The sequence below is a fragment of the Petaurus breviceps genome, unplaced genomic scaffold (genome assembly GCF_028583685.1).
Source record: "Petaurus breviceps papuanus isolate PSGF00001 unplaced genomic scaffold, PetGlider_PUasm1.0 129, whole genome shotgun sequence".
Classification (NCBI taxonomy): Eukaryota; Metazoa; Chordata; class Mammalia; order Diprotodontia; family Petauridae; genus Petaurus; species Petaurus breviceps.
Genome location: NW_027185665.1, coordinates 12,212,745 through 12,235,488, shown reverse-complemented (window position 1 = coordinate 12,235,488; position 22,744 = coordinate 12,212,745). Strand labels below are relative to the sequence as shown.

The window sequence follows — 22,744 nt, the reverse complement described above, 5'->3', positions numbered from 1 at the left end:
TTTGTGGTTGTGTTAAATGTCTGAGGCAAGAACAGAACTCAGGTCCTCCTAACTCCAGGGTCAGCACTTTACTAACTGTGCCACCTAGCTGCCCCTGTTTGACTGATTCTTGATATCTCATAGAGTCAGTAGTTTCTACTTGCTCAAGTCTAGTTTTTTTAATTAACATTTATTTATTTTGAAATTAAAATTTATGTTTATTTTTAGTTTTCATCATGCATTTCCACAAGATTTTGAGTTACAAATATTCTCCCCATATTCCCCCTGCCCACCACCCCAAAACAGCAATCCCACTGTATACCACCTGCCCCAATCTTCTCTCTCCTATATCCTCCCCCATCCCTCCTCTGACTTTCCAGTAGGGTAAGATGGATCTCCATAACCCAGTGCCTGTATATCTTATTTCCCAGTTGCATGTAAAAAATAATAATAACAATATATTTTTTAAACATTTGATTTTACAGCTTTGAATTCCAGATTCTTTCCCTTCCTCCCTTGTCACCTACCCTTACTGGGAAGATAAGCAATTCAATATACATTGTACATGTGTAGGTACACAAAACATTTCAATAGTGGATATATTGAGAAAGACTGACTATATTTCCCTCCATCCTATCCTGCCCCCAACTTGTTCTATTCTCTACTCTGACACTGTCCCTTTTTAAAAGTGTGTGCTTCTAACTACCCTCCCCCCCAGCCTCCCCTCTCCTCCATCATCCCCCCTCTCATCCCCTTCTTCCCTGCTCTCCTGTAAGGCAAACTAACTAATTTAGTGTGTATATCATTCCCTCCCTAAGCCAAAATCAATGAGAGTAAGGTTGACCCATTCCCTTTTGTCTTCATGTTTTTCCCCTCCATTGTAACAGTTATCCTTTTCCTCTTCTATATGAGATAATTTACCCTATTCTGTCTCTCCCCATCTCATCTTATTATATTCTTCTCATCTATTTCACCTTTTAAATGTCATCCCTTCCTATGTAACTGATCCTGTGCCCTCTGTCCATATATACCTGTACAGATATATATACTCACTCACATATATATTCATACACACATATACCCTCCTATATATATATATATATATATATATATATAATGTATGTATATGTGTGTGTATACCCTTCACCTATCCTCATACTGAGAAAAGTTTCAAAAGTTACAATTATCATTTTTCCATGTAGGCATGTAAATAATTCAACTCTGATAAGTTCCTTATGATTTCTTTTCCGTTTACCTTCTCATGCTTCTCTTGCTTCTTGTATCTGAATGTCAAATTTTCTATTCAACTCTGGTTTTTTCATCAAGAATGGTTGAAAGTCCCCTATTTCATTGAATGACCATATTTTCCTCCTGGAAAATTATACTCAGTTTTGCTGGGTATGTGATTCTTGGTTTTAATCCTAACTCCTTTGACCTCTGAAATATCATATTCCAAGCCCTTCGATCCCTTGATGTAGAAGCTGCTAGATCTTGTGTTTTCCTAATTGTGTTTCCAAAATATTTGAATTGTTTCTTCTTGGCTGCTTGTAATATTTTCTCATTGATCCAGGAACTCTAGAACCTGGCTATAACATTCTTAGGAGTTTTCTTTTTGGGATCTTTTTCAAGAGGTGATTGGTAAATTCTTTCAATTTCTATTTTGCCCTCTGCTTACAAAATATCAGGGAAATTTTCCTTGAGAATTTCTTGAAGAATGATTTCTAGGATCTTTTTTTGATCATGGCTTTCAGGTAGTCCAGTAATTTTTAAATTATCTCTTCTGGATCTATTTTCCAGGTCAGTGGTTTTCCCAATGAGATATTTCACATTGCCTTCTATTTTTTTCATTTGTTTGGATCTGTTTAATTGTATCTTGATTTCTCATAAAGTCATGAGCTTCCATTTCTCCAATCTAATTCTGAAAGGAATATCCTCTTCAGTGAGCTTTTGAAATTCTTTTTCCATATGGCAAATTCGGCTTTTTAAGGCAATTTCTCCTCATTGGATTTTTGGGCCTCTTTTGCCATTTGAGTTAATCTATTTTTTAAGGTGTTATTTTCTTCAGTCAGGTTATTGACTCTCATTTCAAAATTTTCTTTCATAGTCGAGTTATTTTACTTTATAAGGTGTTATTTTCTTCAGTCAGGTTGTTGACACTATTTTGTGATTTTCTTGCATCAATCTCATTTCACTTCCCAATTTTTCCTCCACTTCTCTTACTTGATTTTCAAAGTCCTTCTTGAGCTCCTCCATGGCCTATAACCAGTTGATATTTTCCTTGGAAGCTTTCAGTGCAGGAGTTCTGTCTTTGTTGTCTTCCTTCCATTCCATGCTTTGATCCTTTTTGTACCCAAAAAAGGAATCTAAAGTTTGATTGCTGTGCTTGCTTTGCTTCCTTTGATTGCTCATGTTGCCAATCAAATACTTCACTTTTGAGCTCTTTGTAATAGTATAACTCTGCTTCCAGAGGGCAGAGCTTTGTCCCAAATCCCCTGGGTTTTTTCAGCTGCTGTAGCTATTAGTTGGCTGCCCTCTCCGAAGCCCCCACAAACTCTGGCTCAAGGGTCACACACCTCAGGACTACCACCCAAGACAGCAATCCAGATCTAGCAGGTTAACACAAGAGCAATTACCTTCTGAATGTTTGTTTGGTCCCCCTACAATCTGCAGGCCAGGAGCTCCTAAGCAGCCATGTGGAGGTGGCTGAAGGACTACCTCAACTCTGCCACTTCTAGCTCTGGGGGCTAGAAGTGGATCCACTCCTCTTTCCCCCATCCAGTTCCAAAAGAGTTCTACACTGACCTCTCATTTTTTCCTTGGACTTTAAGGGTTGGAAATTCTTGAAACCCCCAGTGCTGGCAACGATCCATTCTCCCGAAGTCTACTGTAGTTGCTGGTTGGGGCCACCCAGGAGCTAAAACCACAGGCTCATCTGGGGCTGGGCTTATCTCCCAGGACACTGTAATGGGATACTTCCTCACCACCTGCCAGATTAACTTCAGCAGGAGATTTGTTTCTCTCTGTCACTTTATGGGTTCTGTAGCTCTAAAAAAATTTTATAGTCATATTTCATAGGTATTTGTGGTGGTTATGGGGAGAGGTCACGGAGTTTTCCTGTTTCTATGCCACCAGCTTGGCTCTGCCCCACCCCCCACACCCCCTATTCTAATTTTTAACAAATAATTTTCTTCAGTTAGCTTTTCACCTCTTTTTTTCCATTTGGATAGGTTTTCCTCTTTAAGTGTTATTTAGGTTTTGTAACTACTTATCCATTTGGATACACACACACACACACACACACACACACACACACACACACACACATATATATATATATGTATGTATTTTAAACATTTGATTTTAAAACTTATAACTACAGATTCAATCCCTTTCTCCCTTGTCACCCACTCTTACTGGGAATATTAAGCAGTTCAGTATAGGTTGTACATGTGTAGCTAATGCAAAATATTAACATAGTAGATACATTGTAAAAGACAGACTATATTTCCCTCCCTCCTATCCCACCTCCCACTTGTTCTATTCTCTACTTTGATCATGTCCCTTCTCAAAAGTGAGTGCTTCCAACTTCCCTCCCCCCAGCCTGCCCTCCCTTCCATCATTCCCCCTCTCATCCCCTTCCCCCCTACTCTCCTGTAGGGTGAGATACCCTATTTAGTGTGTATTTCATTCCCTCCTCGAGCCAAATTCAGTGAGAATAAGATTGACCCATTCTCTTTTGCCTTCCTATTCTTCCCCTCCATTGTAACCCTTTTCCCTTGCCTCTTCTATATAAGATAGTTTACCACATTTTGTCTCTCTCCATCTCATCTCATTAAATTCCTCTCTCACCTCTTAATTTAACCTTTTAAGTATCATCCCTTCCTATTAAACTAGCCCTGTGCCCTCTATGTATACCTGTAAACATATATACCCACATTCACATATGTATTCATATGCCCATATACCCTCCGATACACACATGATATAGATATAGATAGATAGATATAGATATTTTTTTCCTTTCAACTATTTTCATTCTGAGAATAGTTTTATCAGTTACAATTATCATTTTTCCATATAGGAATGCTAATAGTTCAACTTCAATAAGTGGCTTTTGATTTCTTTTCCCTGTTTACCTTATCAAGTTTTTCTTGCCTCTTGTATCTGAATGTCAAATTTCCTGTCAACTCTGTTTTTTTCATCAAGAATGCTTGAAAGTCTTCTATTACACTGAATGACCTTATTTTCCCCTGAAACATGACACTCAGTTTTGCTGGCTAGGTGATTCTTGGTTTTAATCCCAGCTCCTTTGCCCTCTGGGATATCATATTCCAGGCCCTTCAATCCCTCAGTATAGAAGCTGCCAGATCCTGTGTTATCCTGATTGTGTTTCCACCATATTTTAATTGTTTCTTCCTGGCTGCTTGTAATATTCTCTATTTGATCTTGGAATTCTGGAACCTGGCTATAATATTCCTAGGAGTTTTCTTTTTGGGATCTTTTTCAGGAGGTGATTGGTTGATTCTTTCAACCTCTACTTTGCCTTCTGGTTCTAAAACATCAGGGCAATTTTCCTTGAGAATTTCTTGGAGGATGGTCTATAGGTTCTTCCTTTGATCATGGCTTTCAGGTAGTTCAATAATTTTTAAATTATCTCTCCTGGATCTATTTTCCAGGTCAGTGGTTTTACCCATGAGATATTTCACATTGCCTTCTATTCTTTCATTTGTTTGGATCTCTTTAACTGCATCTTGATTCCTCATAAAGTCACTAGCTTCCCTTTGCTCCATTCCAAATCTGAGGGAATGTTTCTCCTCAGTGAGCTTTTGAGATTCTTTTTCCATATGGCAAATTTGGCTTTTTAAGGCATTCTTCTCCTCATTGGCTTTTTGAGCCTCTTTTGCCATTTGAGTTAGTCTCTTTTTTAAGGTGTTATTCTTCTCAGTCAGGCTGTTGACACTCATTTTGTAATTTTCTTGCTTCATTCTCATTTCTCTTCCCAATTTTTCCTCCACTTCTCTTATCTGCTTCTTAAGCTCCTCTATGGCCTGTAACCAGCTCATATTTTCCTTTGAAGCTTTTGCTGAAGGAGTTCTGACTTCACTGTCTTCCTCCTATTCCATGCTTTGCTCCTTTTTGTCCCCAAAATAGGAGTCTAATGTTGAATTCTTCTGTTTTTTTGCTTCCTTTGCCTGGTCATGTCTCCCCTCATTCACTTGACCTCTGTGCTTTTTGCCACAGTAGGACTCTGCCACCAGACAGGGGAGTTTTCTTCCCAAATGCTAGGGTTTTCTCAGCTGCCAGAGGTATTAGTTGGGTGCCTTCTCTGAAGCCTCCACATGTTCTGGCAAGCTGGTCACACATACCAGGAGCTCCACCCTAGGTTGCCATTGAGATCCAAACAGGTTAAAGCAAGAGCGATCACCCCTCAGACTGGTCGTTTGGTCCCCCTACAGTCTGCCGGCCAGGAGCTGAAGCTGCAAAGTGGTACTGGCTGAGCCAAGGCATCTCAGCGGCTTCTCTCCCTGGGGGCAAACCCTGAAGCTCTCCCAACTACTGGTCCCAAAGTCCAGATTGTACTGATCTTTCACTTTGTCCTTTCCAACTATGTGTTGATAAATCTGGAAATGGCCACAGCTGCTGGTGATCTGGAGTCCCTACAGCTGGTGGTTCATCAGGCCAGCCCTGGGGCTAAAACTTTTGGCTCCCATGGGCCTGGGCTCAGCTCCCAGAGCACTGTGCTGGCCGATCCCGGCTGTCCTCAGTGGGAGGTTAGCTTCTCTGTGTCATTTTGTGGGTTCTATAGCTCCAAAGTTTGTTCATAGTCCCCTTTTACATGGATTGGGGAAGGTGGAAGCTGTAGTCACAGGGAGGTCCTGTTTCTACTCTGCCATCTTGACTCCGCCCCCACCAGTTATGTTTTTTAAGGAGTGAATTTTCTTTTTCAATTTTGTCGATTGTGTTTTTAAAATGAGTGTTGAATTTTTGTTCTACCTCTCTTATTTGGCTTTTAAAATCCTTCTTCAGGTCTTCCAAGAATGCTTTCTGGCCTTGAGGCCAGTTCATATTCCTCTTTGAGGTTTCAGAATTGGGGATAGTGTTAATTCTGTCCTCCTCTGAATTCATATTTTGATCTTCCCTCTCCCCATATTAAAAATCTATGGTACTTGCTTTTCCAATTTGTTTTTTTTGTTTGTTTGTTTGTTTTTTTGCCTATTGTGATTGCCTTTTGCCTGGCTTTAAAAGTGAATCTCTGCTTCTGGGGCACAGGGGGCTCTGTTCCATGCTTCTTGTGCTAGGGACTAGGGGCCTGGTTACTCACGTTATGTGCTGTGACCTCCGGTTCTGTCATTTAGAATCTATATAATGCTGCAGCTTACTGTTGCTAAATTGGAGGTGAATGATATGTGCCAAGGCTGAGACCTTTCTGTGTCAGTGAGTTCTTTCTTTCTGTGTTTTTCTAGGGTTAAACTGAAGTTCATAGTGTGAGGTGTAGGGGAGGGGTAAGCTGGCTGCTGATGTTCTCCTCGTCCCCTAGGGCTAATCTAGAATCCAGGCAGGCTCAGGTGCTGGTAGATGCCTGTCCACACTGGTGTCTGCCATTCCCCTGGCTGTTGGCTCCTGGTGTTGGCACTTGTCAGTTCCATCTTCCTGGGGCTCAGGATCTCCTGCTGTTGCACTGAGGTGGGGCTTGCTGGGATGCCTTTCATCCTGCACTGGTCCCCTCTAGCCACAGCCAGAGGGACCCATCTTGTCAATCTCCCTAGGCTCCTGAGCTACAAAACTGCTGTATCCTACTATTTCCACCATTCTAGGATTTTTCCTAGGCCAATATTCTCTGGGTTTTTCAAGGTGAACAAGGGGTAGGGGGTGGCAGGGATGAGATTACTTAAGGTTTGCTTTGCCATCTTGGCTCCCAGGAAGTTCAAATAGTTGACTTTCAAACATTTAGTCTGTTGGCTGATAGATCCCACGGGACTTGTTCTTTTTGTCACCCAGCTCCAACAGACCCCCATCCTGCATGGAGATGTTTGGGAATTGCCAGTGCTGTGGTCAATTCATTCCTCCACGGCCCACTCCCTCTCCACAATGGTTGGGTATATGCTGGTGCACCCTCCCCCTCCCCCCAGCCCAGTGTAACAGATCCTTCCCGTCAACTTTCTGGGTTGTACTAGACTGGAAATCTGCCACACTCTGTCTCCTAGTGGATTCTACCACTCTAAAATTTGTTCAGATTCACCTTTTAGACCTATCAGAAGACATTTGTGGGAGATCTCAGTGAGACCCTTATTTCACTTTGCCATCTTGGCTCTATGCCAGGATGTTAATATTTCCAAACAATCTGTCACACAATTGCTATGAGTAAAGCACATAGAACTGAGGAAAGTATCAAGGGATCTGGGTTCAGTTTTGCTTTTGAAACTTAAAAACTGTGTATCTTTATGTAGGCCACAACCTCTCTGGGCCTTAGTTTGCTCATTTGTGGAATGAAGTCAGACTAGATAGCCTCTGTAGGCCTTTGCAGCTTTACATATGTTATCTTATGAAATTTAAACTATTACTCTATAAGTGAATGAGTAGTTCAGTTATTGTTACCCAGCTTCAAAATGACCTGGATAGATTTCTAGATCAGGAATTGTGAGATTTGAGTCTTGTGCAGCCACCACTTTCTCTCAGTGATATTAGTCTCTAATCAATTAAATATATGTTGTCTTTTCTGGGCCAGGATTTTTTATTTGAAAAATGAAAAATGGGCAGCAGAATCAGATTTCTGCATAAGATAATGAAACAATAAATATAGCTAAAGTTTTCTGATGTGTTAAAATCTTAGTTTTCTAATCAATGGTATGGAGCTATAATAAAGATTTATTAACATCTAAGATTGCATTAACCTCCTTAGATAAGGTCTGTGCTCATATATTTCATAGATTGGAGTCCTAGAACTCTTTCTCCTTATAAAGGTGTTTAGTTTTCAGTCACCCTTCTATACCTTTTGGGATTTAGTCTATTTAATTATATCTTTTGAAACTACAGTTCCCTGACTTGTGTTCTATTTAGGAAAAACCTTTAACATTTAACCACTTTTCAAGCTCCATTGGATGTTTGTGAGATTGCAAATCTTTCTTTAGTCTGAGAACAAGATCAGCATCTATTCCCAAAAGGACATGAGTTATGTGAAAGATCTGAGAGAGGATAGGATGAAAATACTAGAAAAATTCACAGTTTTTTTCTAAGTCATTCATTCCCTGTTTACTTTATCTATTCTTAAATCAATTCCAAGAATATCAGATGCATCAGCATTTTGTAAGTACAAAACAATTTCCAAAAGCATATGTTTTTAAAAATTCCATATTTTCAATCTCTCTCTCCCCCCCCCTCTCTATGGTCCATTATATTATAGAAAATAATAAAAACCATTTGTCATTGTTAAAATAACCATGAAATATAACATTTATTTAGCATTGCCAAAGACATTTTAACCCTATTAATATAAACACAGAAGGACACTCAGTACAAAATCCTGCACTGACTTCTTCCAGCATTACATGTGGTCTTTAGAATCTGTCATCTGCCCTTTTCTCCCTGTTTGTAGGCCCTCAGTTTCAGGTGAATGGTGAGAATGGATATAAAAAAAGAAAGGTATAATGCCAAAGCCATGATGCCTCAGTTACGGCAACGGGAATAGAATGGGTACTAGCATTAGTATCATCAACAGTGGTTTAACATCACTCCAGCTGTGAGACTTCTTAAGTTGCTTTAAGCAAGTCAAGTATACAGGAAGGAGGCAATTGTCCAGCTATGTTCAGACTTTGCTAAAATCTAGCTGGAGTATTGTGGTCATTTCTCACTGCCACAATTTGGGAAGGGCATTAACATTCAAGAATTTCAAGGATTTTTGGTAAAAGGCAGTAAGATCATGTCATTTGAGAACTTGTTGAAGGAGCTAGGGACATTTAACTTGGAAAAGATAAAACTAGCAGAAAAAAAGGAGGAATGTGAAAATTATCAAGAGTTATTTGATGGATTCTTGTGGAGAGGTATGCATGCTTTAATGAGGAAAGTCATGCTAATATATATAAGGAAAACTTAGATTGAAATCAGGGCTCTGTTTGTGTGAATGTATGCGTGTATGTGCATGTGTATGTGTGTGTGTGTGTGTCTGTGTGTTTTTTTTTTTTTTACTAAAAATTATCTCACATCTTTGGGCCCTACTGGGAATAAATGACTCTCTGAGATCTCCTCCATGTCTGAATCTATAATGGTGATTAGATAACTTGTGTTTAGCTCCAGAAGATGGAACCAAGAGGAATGGATAGACTTTAGAAGGGGCAATTTTTAGTTCCATGAAAGGAGACATTTTCCAAGAATTAGATGTATTCAAAAGCTGAATGGGCTGCTTTGGATAGTAGTGGGCTCCCTATCTGCAGAGCTTCAAGTATGGCCCGCATGACCCCTTGTTAAGGATATAATGGGAATTTTCCTATCAGATGTAAGCTGTATTAGATAGCCTCCAATGTCTCTTCCAATAGTTTTATTTTATGAAACCTGTGAAACTAGTTATAAACCAAGACCCTGCTGTTAAAACTCTTCCTGGGAACTTTGCCACTAATTTGGTTTATAATCTAGGATGCTGAGAATCAAGAAGTTACAATGACTGTGGGCTGCAAAGGGACCTTTGGCCAAGGCTTCAGGGTAATTCAAATGAATTTAATAAGCATTTGTTAGATTCCTACTATTTGTCAAACACTGTAGTGAACACTGGAGGAGACAAAAACAAAACAAAACAAAAAATTCTACCTTTAAGGAGATAACATAGTTAAGGGTTAGGGAGAAGGATGTTAAAGCTCTTTATACAGGAAAGTAAATACAAGATTATTGCAAAAAGAGAGAACACTAAAACCTGGGATAATCAGAATGGAACAGATAAGGAAAAGTTTATTTTCTTTTTTTTTTTTTTTGGAGGGGGGACAGTAGGGCAATTGGAGTTAAATGACTTGTCCAGGTCACATGGCTAGTTTTGTGTTAAGTGTCTGTGGCTGGATTTGAACTCAGGTCCTCCTGACTCCAGGGCGGGTGCTCTATTTTCACTGCACCACCTAGCCTCCCTGAAAGGTTTCTTTTCACAGATGACTTAGAGATTGAGTTGAGAATCTGAAAATTGATAGTGCTGTTAATGTTTCTAAGAGGCCAAGATGGAGAAAGAATGTATTCCAGATATTGTAGGCAGTCTAAGAAAAATCATGGTCCCTGGAATGCTGAGAATGTGAAGTAAGCCTATTTGGATAGAATGGAGATGGTGTGAAGGAGACTAATTTGAAACCTTAAAGGACAGCTTAGAGGAGAAGTGGGGAACCAGCACCCTTGAGGACACATGTGGCCTTGAGGCCACCGGTTTCCATCTTCCCCCAAGTGAGAGTCAGGAAGCAAGGATATTGCTTGATTCACTTGTTCAGAGAAGTGATCCAGGAAGAAGCCAATATGGCGTTGGGTCGCGGTCTCTTCATTCAATACAGAGAAAACACACATTCTTCTCTTCATTGCTCCTCCTCAGGCCTGCGCAGCATAGCTACTGTGGACCCAAATTTCTCAAGCCACACCAGACTGTTTTGAGAATCCTCTACTCAAATATGTAAAACTCTCAATCCCTCTGAACAAAGTCCCTTCTTTCTTCTTTGCCATTGTTCCCTCCCTACTGATTTTCCTCAGTTCATTCATCTTCAGTCCCATCCACTTATCATCCTCGCCAATCACCATGTATGCTATGAGAAGGGATCTATAAGCTTCACCACAAGGGTGAAAAGAAGGATGAAAAAAAATTAGAACTCCCTGCTTTAATGGAAAGTGAAGAAAGAGGGGACCTGGGCTAGGTTGGGACTTCGGTAACCACATAGTTAAACATCCTCATTTTACAGATAAGGAAACTCAGAACCAAAGAGGAGAAATGACATTCTCAACATCACCTAGGGAGGAAATAGCAAGAGTGAGGATTAGAAGTCTTCCAATTTTAAATCCAGCTTTTTCCCCTACTATATAATGTTGTGTCACTTATATAATAATAAAAACTAAATAGAAAAAAAATGTTTGCTAAGAAGAAGAAAAAAGAAGTGACTTTCTTACTTCTTATTGAGTGAGTTGAGGCCTTTTAGGTGATTTGGGAAGCTTATTCATTTGATCTTCTGAAACAGTGCAATATATACCTAGTGCAATTTGTAAATTGTCTCAACTACACCCAAGGTATATCTAACTCCCTTGACAGGATCTGACCCATTGGTTCCCAAAGACAAAATGAGTATCATCTGGCCTGAAAATATCTGTAGCCTTATTGACGGCCATATTCTCTGGAAAAAAAAATACAATAAAACAGCAAGAGTGACTGTGAAATGAATGTAACAGATTTTTATTTTAAATCAAATCCATGAAGAATCAGTGAACTTTAAATTCACTCAAAAATGATTAGGCCCACTTGTGTGATATTGCCTCATACTGGTTTTGTTTGGTTTACTTAATGTTTCCATTAATCTCAGAGAAAATCTAATTGGTCCCTGGGCTTTCTTTTTTTTCCATGCTGGGATCCATTCGTCTAAATCTCCTGAAACAAACAAACAAAACCTTGTCTAATATGATCTGCTGTCCTGATTGAAAATAGCAAGTTGATATTGCTTTGTTTCTACAATGACCTAATTAAGAAGCCCAAGCCTTTCTAATTAATCTAATCTCAACTTTGCTTTGAATAGTTGGTATCCTATTATAGAATCACACATTGCTTTTCTGTTCTATCTTTGCCCTGACTAGGGAAAATTAATTTTGCCAGTCTTGAAACACACCCAATGCACATTTACATATTCAGATTGCAATCTAAGTCAAAACCTAATTTTTTTCACAAGTCATATGTCTTTTATTACAGAAAGTAAGCTTCAAGAGACCTTATTAAAAAAAATAAACCTTATAAAGAAATCACGATGATGTTAAAGAGACATTTTTTTTCTCACTAGTTTCAAGATAAATAAATAAATGAGGTATCCTTCACACTGAGCATATTAAGGGGAAAAAGTCGGAAAAGTGTTGGAGTTTTCTGTGTTTTTTTCCCCTTTATTAAGTTGAACAGCTCTCTTTAATCTACAATTCATTTTGAATTTGTTAATTCATGCCACTTTATTCACATTTGAAGCATACTATGTGTAAGACATTGACTTAAGTGTTAGGAGACACCTGAATTGGATTTGAATGAAGTGAAATATTTCAGAAAGCAAAGATGGGAATGAGAGAATAATATAAAGAGAAGAATAAGACAGGAGGAGATGAGTGAATTTCACAGTGAAATCACTGTGAAATCTCTCTTCTATCTGTCACTGCCCTTCTAGGTCCTAACTACCATCTACATAATTGGAAAATGTTCCTGACATTCCTAAAACATTTTTGCACCACTACCACACTTCCAAATAGCCAATAATGGATTTACCTCTCTCATTCACAGATCTAGTTGCATCACTCTTTTGCTCAGAAATCTTTACCGGCTCCCTATGTGATCTCAAATGGGATAATATTTGGAAACAGCTTAGCACAGTCCTTGGTAGTTTATAGATTTTTAATAAATGCTTATTCCCTTTTCTCCTCTTCCTACTGTCGACCAAGGCCATGATCTCACACCTCCCTAACTAAGCTCCCAGCCTTGTCTCATGCTACCATTTGCTATATGCTCTTTGCTACACACTGGACTACACACTATTACTGGAGCATGCCCCATGGTATCTGGCCTTGGGCCTTTTGTTCATCCTAGAAAAGATAGCATGGCATAGTGGATACTGAATTTGGAGTCAAAAAGACCTAATTTCAAATGCAGCCTCGAGTATTTACTATTTTTATTTATTTACTGTATATTTGTGTGTACTTATTGTCTCCCCCATTTGAATTTAAGCTCATTGTGAGAAGGGAGCATTTTCTTTTGTGTACTTGTATACCCAACACTTATCAAAGTGTCAGGCATGTGGTAGGCTGATTGATAGCCATGTGGATATGGTAAATTAATTAGCCTCATCTCAGATTCCTCAGTTGCAAAATGTTTCTTCTGACTCTTCATGATCCCATTTGAGGTTTCCTTGAGTAGTTTATCATTTCTTTCTCTGGCTCATTTTATGAATAAAGATACTGATGCAAAGAGTGACTTGCCTAGGGTCGCATAGTTAGTGAGTGTCTAAGGCAGATTTGAACCCAGGAAGACCCGCGACTCTATTTAATGTGCCACCCATCTATCAATGTGTCCTATATGCTTATCTCATATAATTGTTATAAGACACAGATGAGAGTGTATATGTAAATTGATTTATAAAACTTAATATTTGATATAAAGTTAGTATTATTAGTAGTAATAGTAGTAGTAGTAGTAGAGGTGGTGGTGGTAGCAATGGTAGTAGTAATACTAGTGGTAGCAGTAGTGGTAATGGTGGTAGTAGTAGTAGTAGTAGTAGTAGTAGTAGTAATACTCTAATATTTATGCTAGAATGTCCTCCTCAGTTGGTTTTGCCCATTGTTCTTTGCATCATTTAAAGTCTACCACAATTAGCACCTATTCCATAAAGCCTTTACTGATCTACCCAAGAAATATTACTGCTTTCTAAGTTGCCACCCAAGATTCTGGTTTGCAAATCATTAATGCATGATTTTTCCATTATAGTTATCTGTGAACATACATATTACCAAAATGTCAGTTTCCTGAGGAGTTCAGGCAGGGACAATGTCTTATTTGTCCTTTGGATCTTCTCCAGTGTTTTACACATACAAGTTATTTTATTTGTAATTGTAAAATTCAACAAAAATTAGATTCAAATAATTCACCCACAGGGCAGTTTTTGCTGCCACACCCTGTAAAGCATCATCTGAGGAGAGAAGGGCAAGGCTGTTGATACATCAAAAAAAGCTTTTATAATTCAACTTGAATTTTCTCACCAGATGTTGCATTGCAGAACACTGGGCACTATTTCTCTGTACACTCCTATTAATGTCACCTCCAAACACAAACTGTTTGGAATTTTTGTCAGCTTTATTTACCTATATGTAAAAAAAAAAATTCTGACATAGGAAAATATTTCTGAGAATAGAAACTTCTCCCCATCCCCAATGCCACACACTATAAGAAGAAACCAAAAGTTGGAATTCTCTTTATGTGAATAAAGATAATAAAAATAAACATTCAGTAATTTAAGCTTTAAAATATAGTGAGGGGGAGGCCAGGTAGCACAGCAAGTAAGAGCACTGGCTCCAGTGTTGGGATGACCTGGATCAAATCCGGGCTCAGACACTTAGCACCCACCCAGAAACACCTGGCCATGTAACCTTGAGCAAGTTACTTAACCCCAATTGCTTAGGGGCGGCCAGGTGGCTCAGTGAGTAAGAGCACCGGCTCCAGTGTTGGGACGACCTGGAGATCGAATCCCGGGCTCAGACACTCAGCACCACACCCAGAAACACCTGGCCGTGTAACCTTGAGCAAGTTACTTAACCCCGATTGCTTTAAAAAAAAAGATAGTGAGAGTACAAACTAACTGGGACTACTCTGTGTTACTGTAGGCATCCAGATTTGTAGGCAGTGCTTGTTCATATATCACTGATAGTGGAAACTGGCCTGATGTGAGGCAGAATTATTTCTACATTATTAAGTAGCAGCTCTCTAGTAAAACTTTAAGAAGTATAATGAGCCATAGTAATATTGAATTCACTGGTAGCAAATTATATGTTAAATGCCTATGAAAAATATTACCTTTAAAAATAAATGCACCTACACTAATTTCACAAATACTCTATATGGAAACTACAGTATGGCATCATACTTTATGTAAGTAAATTATTGGTTGGTAGACCTTTCGATAATTCACTTGGATTGTGGATCATATAATCTGCAGGAAGCCAATAACTTGGCATTTAAAGATGCTTAGACCTCAAGGAAACCTTTGATAAACTTTCACTTTAGAAACAATTTAACTTTTATATCCATTTTTCTTTGTTTCTTTCATCGCTTTGTTATTACTTAAAGCATAGATTTTTTTCCCCCTGAAAACATGATCTTTTCTTTTAGCGTATCTGTTTCAGTGGCGTTTTCCTCATCTTATATCCAAAGTCAGCATTTCTAGTGATACAATCTCTTTCATATAAATCCTTCAGATGATGCAAAGAGGATTTAATATAATGTCAGTTTGCAAGTAAAGCATGGACAATAACAAACATTTACAAAGGTTCTCTTTATTTTTAAGTCTGGTGTTTAAAAAAAAATATTACTGATAAATAACAATTGAAAAGAACTTATAGTGAGATAGAATCACTGAATAAAACATTTTAAAGCAAAATTTCATGTCACTGTTCATAAATAGACAAAAACTATCTCAATCAGTTAACCAATGGATAGCATCCACTATGTATCGTGACCAGAGTTATAAATATTTTTATACAAAAAATGAAATTTCTAGTCTTCAGGAGCTTATAGAATATGAGTAGAAGCACTATGTGCAAATTTAAGTATATATGAAACATTTATACAGTGTATACAAGGTAATATAAGGGGTAAAGGTAAGCACTAGCAGTTTTAGGGTGCGAGGAATCAGGAAGGCACTTCGCTCACATGGGAGGTAAAACATGCTAATTTTGAAAGATGGTGATAATGATCATGAGATGATGATGATGATGATGATGATAAAGATATCAAGAAGAGCTGCCATTCATATGGCACTTTAAAGTTTGCAAATCACTATCTATCTACCTATGTAATATTTGTATGTATACGTGTGCATAACATGGCTATCATGTACCCCCTACTTTTCTCTGCTGCTTAGAGTCTTTATCATTTCATCAAATCAAACAAAATATGTCAAATGCTTTTCAGATATGAGCAATGGAATACCGTGTGTGAGGAACTGTAAAATGTTTGATTGGGCTAAACCATAGAGCTAAACAAGCCAAACAAGCTATTAAACATAGCTAAACAAGAAGGGAAGTAATGTATAATAAAGCTGAAGAAGTGTGAAGATATATGTATGTTATTTTTTAAAGTTTCTCAATGATTCCAGAGGTAATATGGAACTCTGGGAGGTTATTGAACAGGGGAGTGACATGGTTAATAGACCTATGGTTTAAGAAAATCATTTCAGTTCCTTTTTGAAAGATGGGTTGGAGAGGAGGAAGTGAATCTGTTTTGGAGGTGATTTCAATAATCCAGTGAAGAGGACCTGAACTCCACTGTTGATATATGTAACCAGAGAAAAGAGAAAGGATGTGAAAGATATTGTGAGGTAGAATTGACAATATTGGGCAATTGAATATATATATGACTGAAGGTGAAGAACTGAAGACGATTTTAAGGTTTTTAATTTGGGAAGGATAATCAAAAGAAATAAGGGAATTAAAAAAGATGTTGGGTTTTAGTGAAAAAAGCAAATTTGATTTCTGGATATATAAGTTTGAAGTATCAAATAGGCATTTGGAGGTGAGAGACTTGAGCTCAGGGGAAATGATGGAGCTGAATCTCCTACTTAGAAAAGACAACTGAATCCATTGCAATGGAATGAGGTCTTGGAGGGACAATGGAGAGGACTTGTAAAAGAGCTTTAGGAAACACCTAAAATTAGGGGGCAAGGAGTGTGTGTGTGTGTGTGTGTGTGTGTGTGTGTGTGTGTGTATGAGAGACAGACAGACAGACAGATAGAGAGACAGAGACACAAACACAGAGACAGAGAGAGATGATCCAGGAAGGAGAATGACAAAGTAGTATCCAGTAAAGCATTAGAGTTGGATCTAGAATTAGGAAAAAAAAGAATTCAAATTTAGACTCTGCTACTTAAATAACTGTGTGACCCTGAACAAGTCACTTCATCTTTGTCTTCCTCAGTTTCCTCATCTGTGAAGTAGAAATAAGAATACCAGCTACTTCCTATGGTTGCTTGGAGGACAAAATGAGATGATATTCATAAAGTGCTCTGCAAACATTAATGCACTAAATTAATGCCCTTGTTGTTATTTATCATCATCATCATCATCATCATTATCGTGAAACAAGACATGTAGGAGGAAAAGCAAGAAACAGCAGTATTACAAAATCAGTGAGGGTATAGTATATCTAGGAGGAGAAAGTAGTCCACATTATCAAGTGCTGCAGAGACATTAAGAAGGACAAAAATGAAATACTGAGAAAAGAGTACTTGATGTAACAATAATGTATGATTGGTAACTTTGGAAAGAGCAGTTTCAACTAATAGATTAAGTCTGAAGACACGTTATAAGGGATTGAAAAGTGAGTGAAAGGTTAAAAAGTGGAGGCAATAGGTACGGACAAATTTTTCAGGAAGTTTATTGAAAGATAGGAGAAATTGTAAAAGTTAGGACCATATTTTAAAGGGATATTATGGTCAAATGAAGTTTTTTTACCCCTTTAAGATGAAGGAGACTTGGATGTTTGTTGATAGCAGAGGAAAAGCCAAATGAATCTGTTGAGATTAAATATTTTAGCAGGGATGATCATGTGTTTCCAGAAGAAAGAGGAAGGGAATGGAAAAAGGGTAGCATTGGTGAAGAAAAGAGATACTTCAGAGATTGGAGTATGAGAAGGGAGAATGGAGGGGTGATGTTGAGGAATTTTTATATGTAGAGAGAACTCATTGTGAATGTTCTACATTTTCTCAGTGAAATGTGAAGTGAGGCCCTCTGTAGATAGGTTGAAAGAGTTGGGAGATATAGAAGACTTAAGAATAAAAGAGTTTGTTCTTCTGCCCACTTCATTCTGAACCCTGATTTCTTCTAATTGGGCACTTCTGCAAACTTACAGTTTTTATAGTTTAAGAGATTTGGGGAAACAACATATAAGCCATTTGTTAATCTCCTACCATTAGACCAACTGACAATTTATGAACCATTCCACTGCTCTATTATCTTACGATATAACCTCTAACACATTTCTTTTGACAAAAATTCCATCTTCTGCCAAGATTGTTCTTGGGCCCTACTTTTAAGATCTTCATTCCAATCAAGGATCATGAATTGCTAGATAAAAATGGAGAATGCCCAAACCGACCTCCAAGATACCTTCCTTGAAGCCAAAGAAGCCAATAAACACATGCTGAACAATAACATCTCCCTAAGGAACCCCTTCGAGTGAGAGCTCAGACATGATTATCCATCTTCAAACTTACAGCTTCTCTGAATCTTCAGGACCATTTCACAATAACACATCTAGGTTCCGATGAGTGCATTCTATGAATCCCTTGAAGTGGCCACACTATTTAAATTCACACTGTGTATTCCCATTGGTTTAAAGCCAATTGCTGTATTTTACATAATTAATACAAACATCTACTTCAGGGCATTCACTTCAAAGAATTCACAATAGTTGCTAACTATTTTTGTATAGGTTGTAATTTCCATTATCTTCCATTTGGGATTCTTATCATTCCTTTCATATTCCATCAAATTTCTCCTCCACAAGGCACAACTAGACTTACTTGTCCCTTGGCTACTTAGCCCCCATGGGTTCAGATCAAGAGGAAAGACAGGGTCATGATCCTGGATACAATGAATTCTGGGTACTGGGGTATCTATAGAGTCCACAGAAATGGATTTTGTGGACTGAATAAAAACCTTAATGTGCTTGCAATTTTATAGCTTTTTTTTTAATCCTTGCTGCCCACCAGGCCCCATATCTGCATCCTAGATGAAATTCTAGGCTCTCCAGGTGAAATAATGTTGTCAGAATCTTAGACTACCTAGTTGTGGCTTCTTTAAGAAAATGGGATGAATGGTGTCAGAATACTAGGGTACCTTGTCAGAAGGAGCCTGAGAATTGTCCCATCTTATATCTGAACAGTTTGTATCGATTCATAATTCATGCATGTATGCTTTATTTTAAACTGCTGACTAAGAAGACAACGTAAAATAGAAGTCATAATGGGCAGGTCCTGGTTCTCTTTCTGCCAATGATCTGTTAAGTACCAGTGTGTTTTAGTTCATAGAATTTCTTAAGATATGGTGAATACTACATCAAATTGGTAGGTGAATTACCAATTTTCAAGGGCTTAGAAAACCATAAAAGAGAATTAATCCTACAAATGTATTTAAGAACATTTAATTCTCAAAGTGATAATTTTCAAAGCACTTCAGCATCTTGATAGGCAAAGTAATGTAAGTTAGAGATTCCCAATTGATAGAGTGCTAGATAAAACAGACTTGGCTGACTTAGAAACACATTTTTAACTTTCTCATTTTGTTTTTTTGGCAAAAAAAGAACTCTGTGCAACTGTTATCAGAGTACCCAGAATTGAGAACTTCATTTTCACGCAGAAGCCTCATATTCTGCCCTATGTGTCACTAAGGGTTACATATTTTCCAAAGTATTTTGATAAGCAGGTGACTGTCTGGAGGAGGAGGTGGAAGTAGGAGGTCTTTGTTTATGTCTTCTGAAGACCGGTCAAAGGAACTGGGGTTTGTTTGACCTAGAAAATAAAATACCAAGTGAGGACTAGATAGCTGCCATGTAGAAGAGAGAAATAGAGGGAAGTTACAGAAAATTAGATGCTATGTTTGATATGTGGAAACATTTCCAATTAGAGTAAAATGTGCTTTTTGAAAGTAGCAGTTTTCCATTCACTTGAATTCTTCTAACATGAGCTTTATGACCACCTGTTGGACAAGTGTAAAAAAATGAATGCCATTTTGGTTGGAGTAGGGCTAGAACATTCCCTACAGATCCTTCTAATTCAAAACTTCTGTGACTTTTAAAAATAGGTTTCCTATAAGAAAAAAAAATGATGCCAACTTTATTTTTATGAAATAATGTATAGAAAATAATTTATATATTAAAAACTACTGCAATACTTTGACATGCAAATAGAATTCCAGGATCCCTCATTCCCCTTTATCTTTGGAAAACAGAATGTCCTTAGCCTTCCATACCATTTGTAGATTTTGTCAGTAAGTATTATATAATTTAATTTGTCAAGTACTGCTATATAATACCAAAAGAACAAAGTGTTTGGAGTTGGTATTCTTTTCTTTTGCTGCCATTTTATTTTAATCTGTTTCCGACCTTTACAAATTCTTCCATCTTCTAACCCTTGCTTACCATACATATGTAATCAGTTACTAAAACTTGTAATTTTATTCTCTGGGACACCTTATGAATACTACTTCTGTACTAACAATCATGAGTCTAATTTAGGCCTTATTTTTTGTCACCTGGACAATTATAATAACTTTCTAATTGGCCTTCCCTTTTTAAGCTGTTCCACACTGTAAACACAATTTAGCTGCCAAATTTGTTATTTTAAATCCTGTGTCTGACAATGTTTCCACTTCCCCCTCAATAAAGTCCAGTAACTCCCTCTTACCCCAAAGATCAAATATGAAGTTCTTGGTTTGATATTTAAAACTCTGCACACAGTGGAACCTTCTTGCCTTCCCAACTATTTTTACATTCTATTCACCTCCACAAACTTCATGATCCAGATATACTTGCCTACTTGTTTTATCTTTTACACAAAGACCCTCTATAGCCTGTCTTCATGTATTGCTATTCTACATACCTAGACTCTTCTCAAACTCAGACCCTTAGAATCCTTAGCTTCCTTTAAGATTCAGCTCAAGGGTATGTTCTTCCAAGAGGCAATGAATTGTTTTCCACTCCCACTCACCCTGTTGAAGTCATTCCCTCTAAGTTGACCATCCTTCCATATTATATTTATCTTCCAAATTCTGATTTCTGCATGATTTCTTCCCCAATTTATTAGCATATAACTTCCTTGAAGAAAAATGTGTTTTTGTTTTGTGTTTTTTTTTAAGTCCCTAGTATTTAGTATACTGCCCTGGTATGTAGTAAATGCTTAAAAATATTTGTTGATTGATTATTCCTTCTTCTCCTCTTCCTCAGTGATCTCAATTGAACACAGAACATAAAAAAAAAACAGAAAGAGAAAGGAAAAATCTAACTTTTTTTTTCTTTTTTGGAGGAGGGAAGGTAGGGCAATTGGGGTTAAGTGACTTGCCCAAGGTCACAGAGCTAGTAAGTGTTAAGTGTCTGTGGTCAAATTTGAACTCAGACCCTCCTGACTCCAGTGCCAATGCTGTATTCACTGTGCTACCTAGTTGCTCTGAGGAAGGAAAATCTAAATGCCAATTTGACTTGTACTTGGAAAGTTTTGATAGATGAGGAAATTGACACCGATAATTCCCCATTAGAGGTTTCCTTCTCTGTATTTTCCCTAAGAACATCCTAAGTGGTATTTTAATACAACTGAATCAAAATTGGCATTCACTTCATTGATATAATTGAAAGAGATAAAATGTGAAATAAGATCTGGAATGATAGAACTGAAACCATTCTGACCAGCTGGCTGGGACCTGAGGTGGAGGTTTTAGAACTGTCTTAGTATTCACTTATTTACTGATCTAGCAATCATCTATTTGTAAAACTATTCAAATCTGGTTCACTTGTATATTTTGTGTTTTTCTCTAACCCAAGAGTCTTAACACCTTCCACAATGGGAAGTGTCTGTAAAGTAGTTTTTTACAGCTGGTATATTATAACGTTAATAATGCTAATAATACTGATGAGAGAGAGAGAGAACTATGTAGTTTACAAGACGTTTTCACGACCATCATTTCATTGGATCCTCACAAGAAGGGGTGACACATGCTGAATTTCCTTGTAAACAGAAATGCTTCCACAACCTACGTTTTCCTCCTGTGCACCTCCCTCCATTCCTGAAAAAGGGGTCAGAGAAAACATGTAAACTATGATAGGGTTGGAAACTTTACTAAATTATTTCCTTTGAATCACTCATATAATACAATATGTAACAACAGTTTTATTATGTATGGCTCACAGGGAGACCAACATCTTTTCCATATCTTCAATCCACCCTTGTTTAAGGGAAATTTTGATTTCAATCAGGAGCTAAGGAAGAAGGCTGTGACCAGAGGTGGTTACCATTCTATTTTCCTGAGAGAGAAGGTACTAGGCTAGAATTATACCTCTTAGCTCCCTTAAATAGCATTAGTCAAGATAAATAATTTTTAGGTTTAAGTTAAATTTAATTAGTATTTTGGGTGAAGGGAGTCAAGCCTTAGATATAGAGTTTGGGGCCCTTCTTCCCCATTAATAAATAGAATCAGCAGTTTGTTGTTCAATAAATTTTAGTCTTGTCAGACTCGTCATGGCCCCATTTGGGGTTATCTTGGCAAAACAAAACAAAACTGGAGTGGGTTACCATTCCCTTCTCCAGCTCATTTTGCAGATGAGGAACTTAGGCAAACAGTGTTAAGTAATTTACCAGGGTAACACAGCTAGAAAGTATCTGCAGTCATATTTCAACTCTGTTCTTTGGACTTCGGGTCTGGCATTCTATCCACTGCGCCACCTGACTACAAACCAATATACCAGTACTGTAATCCTACTCTTGTTGAGACTATTGCTTTTTTGTGTTTGTGCTTTATTTTCAATAACCATATAATGATATCAGGGAGATAATGACATGATTTGCAGTGGACTTTGATTCAAGTGAGGGAGGGATGTGCAAGGTCACCAGTCTCACTTTCTCCCCTAGAGCCATCTGGATCCAGGGACCTGATATTCATCAGGATGTCTGGATATGGCCCAGGATGCAATGGGAGACCCTGGCCCATTTAGGCTAAGGCCTTTTCAGGTACTCACTGAGAGTGAGGTAATGCCCAGGCCATTTAGTGCATAGGCCTTTTTAAGAAGTGAGTCAAGGGATGGCCCCTTTAATTAGAAAAA

General features: G+C 37.9%; 1 protein-coding gene across 1 annotated transcript in view; it reads left to right on the top strand.

Annotated features, from left to right (window-relative positions):
• LOC138173606 (netrin receptor DCC) overlaps positions 1–22,744 on the top strand; it is a 1,060,615-nt gene that overhangs the window by 397,585 nt on the left and 640,286 nt on the right. The window lies entirely within an intron of this gene.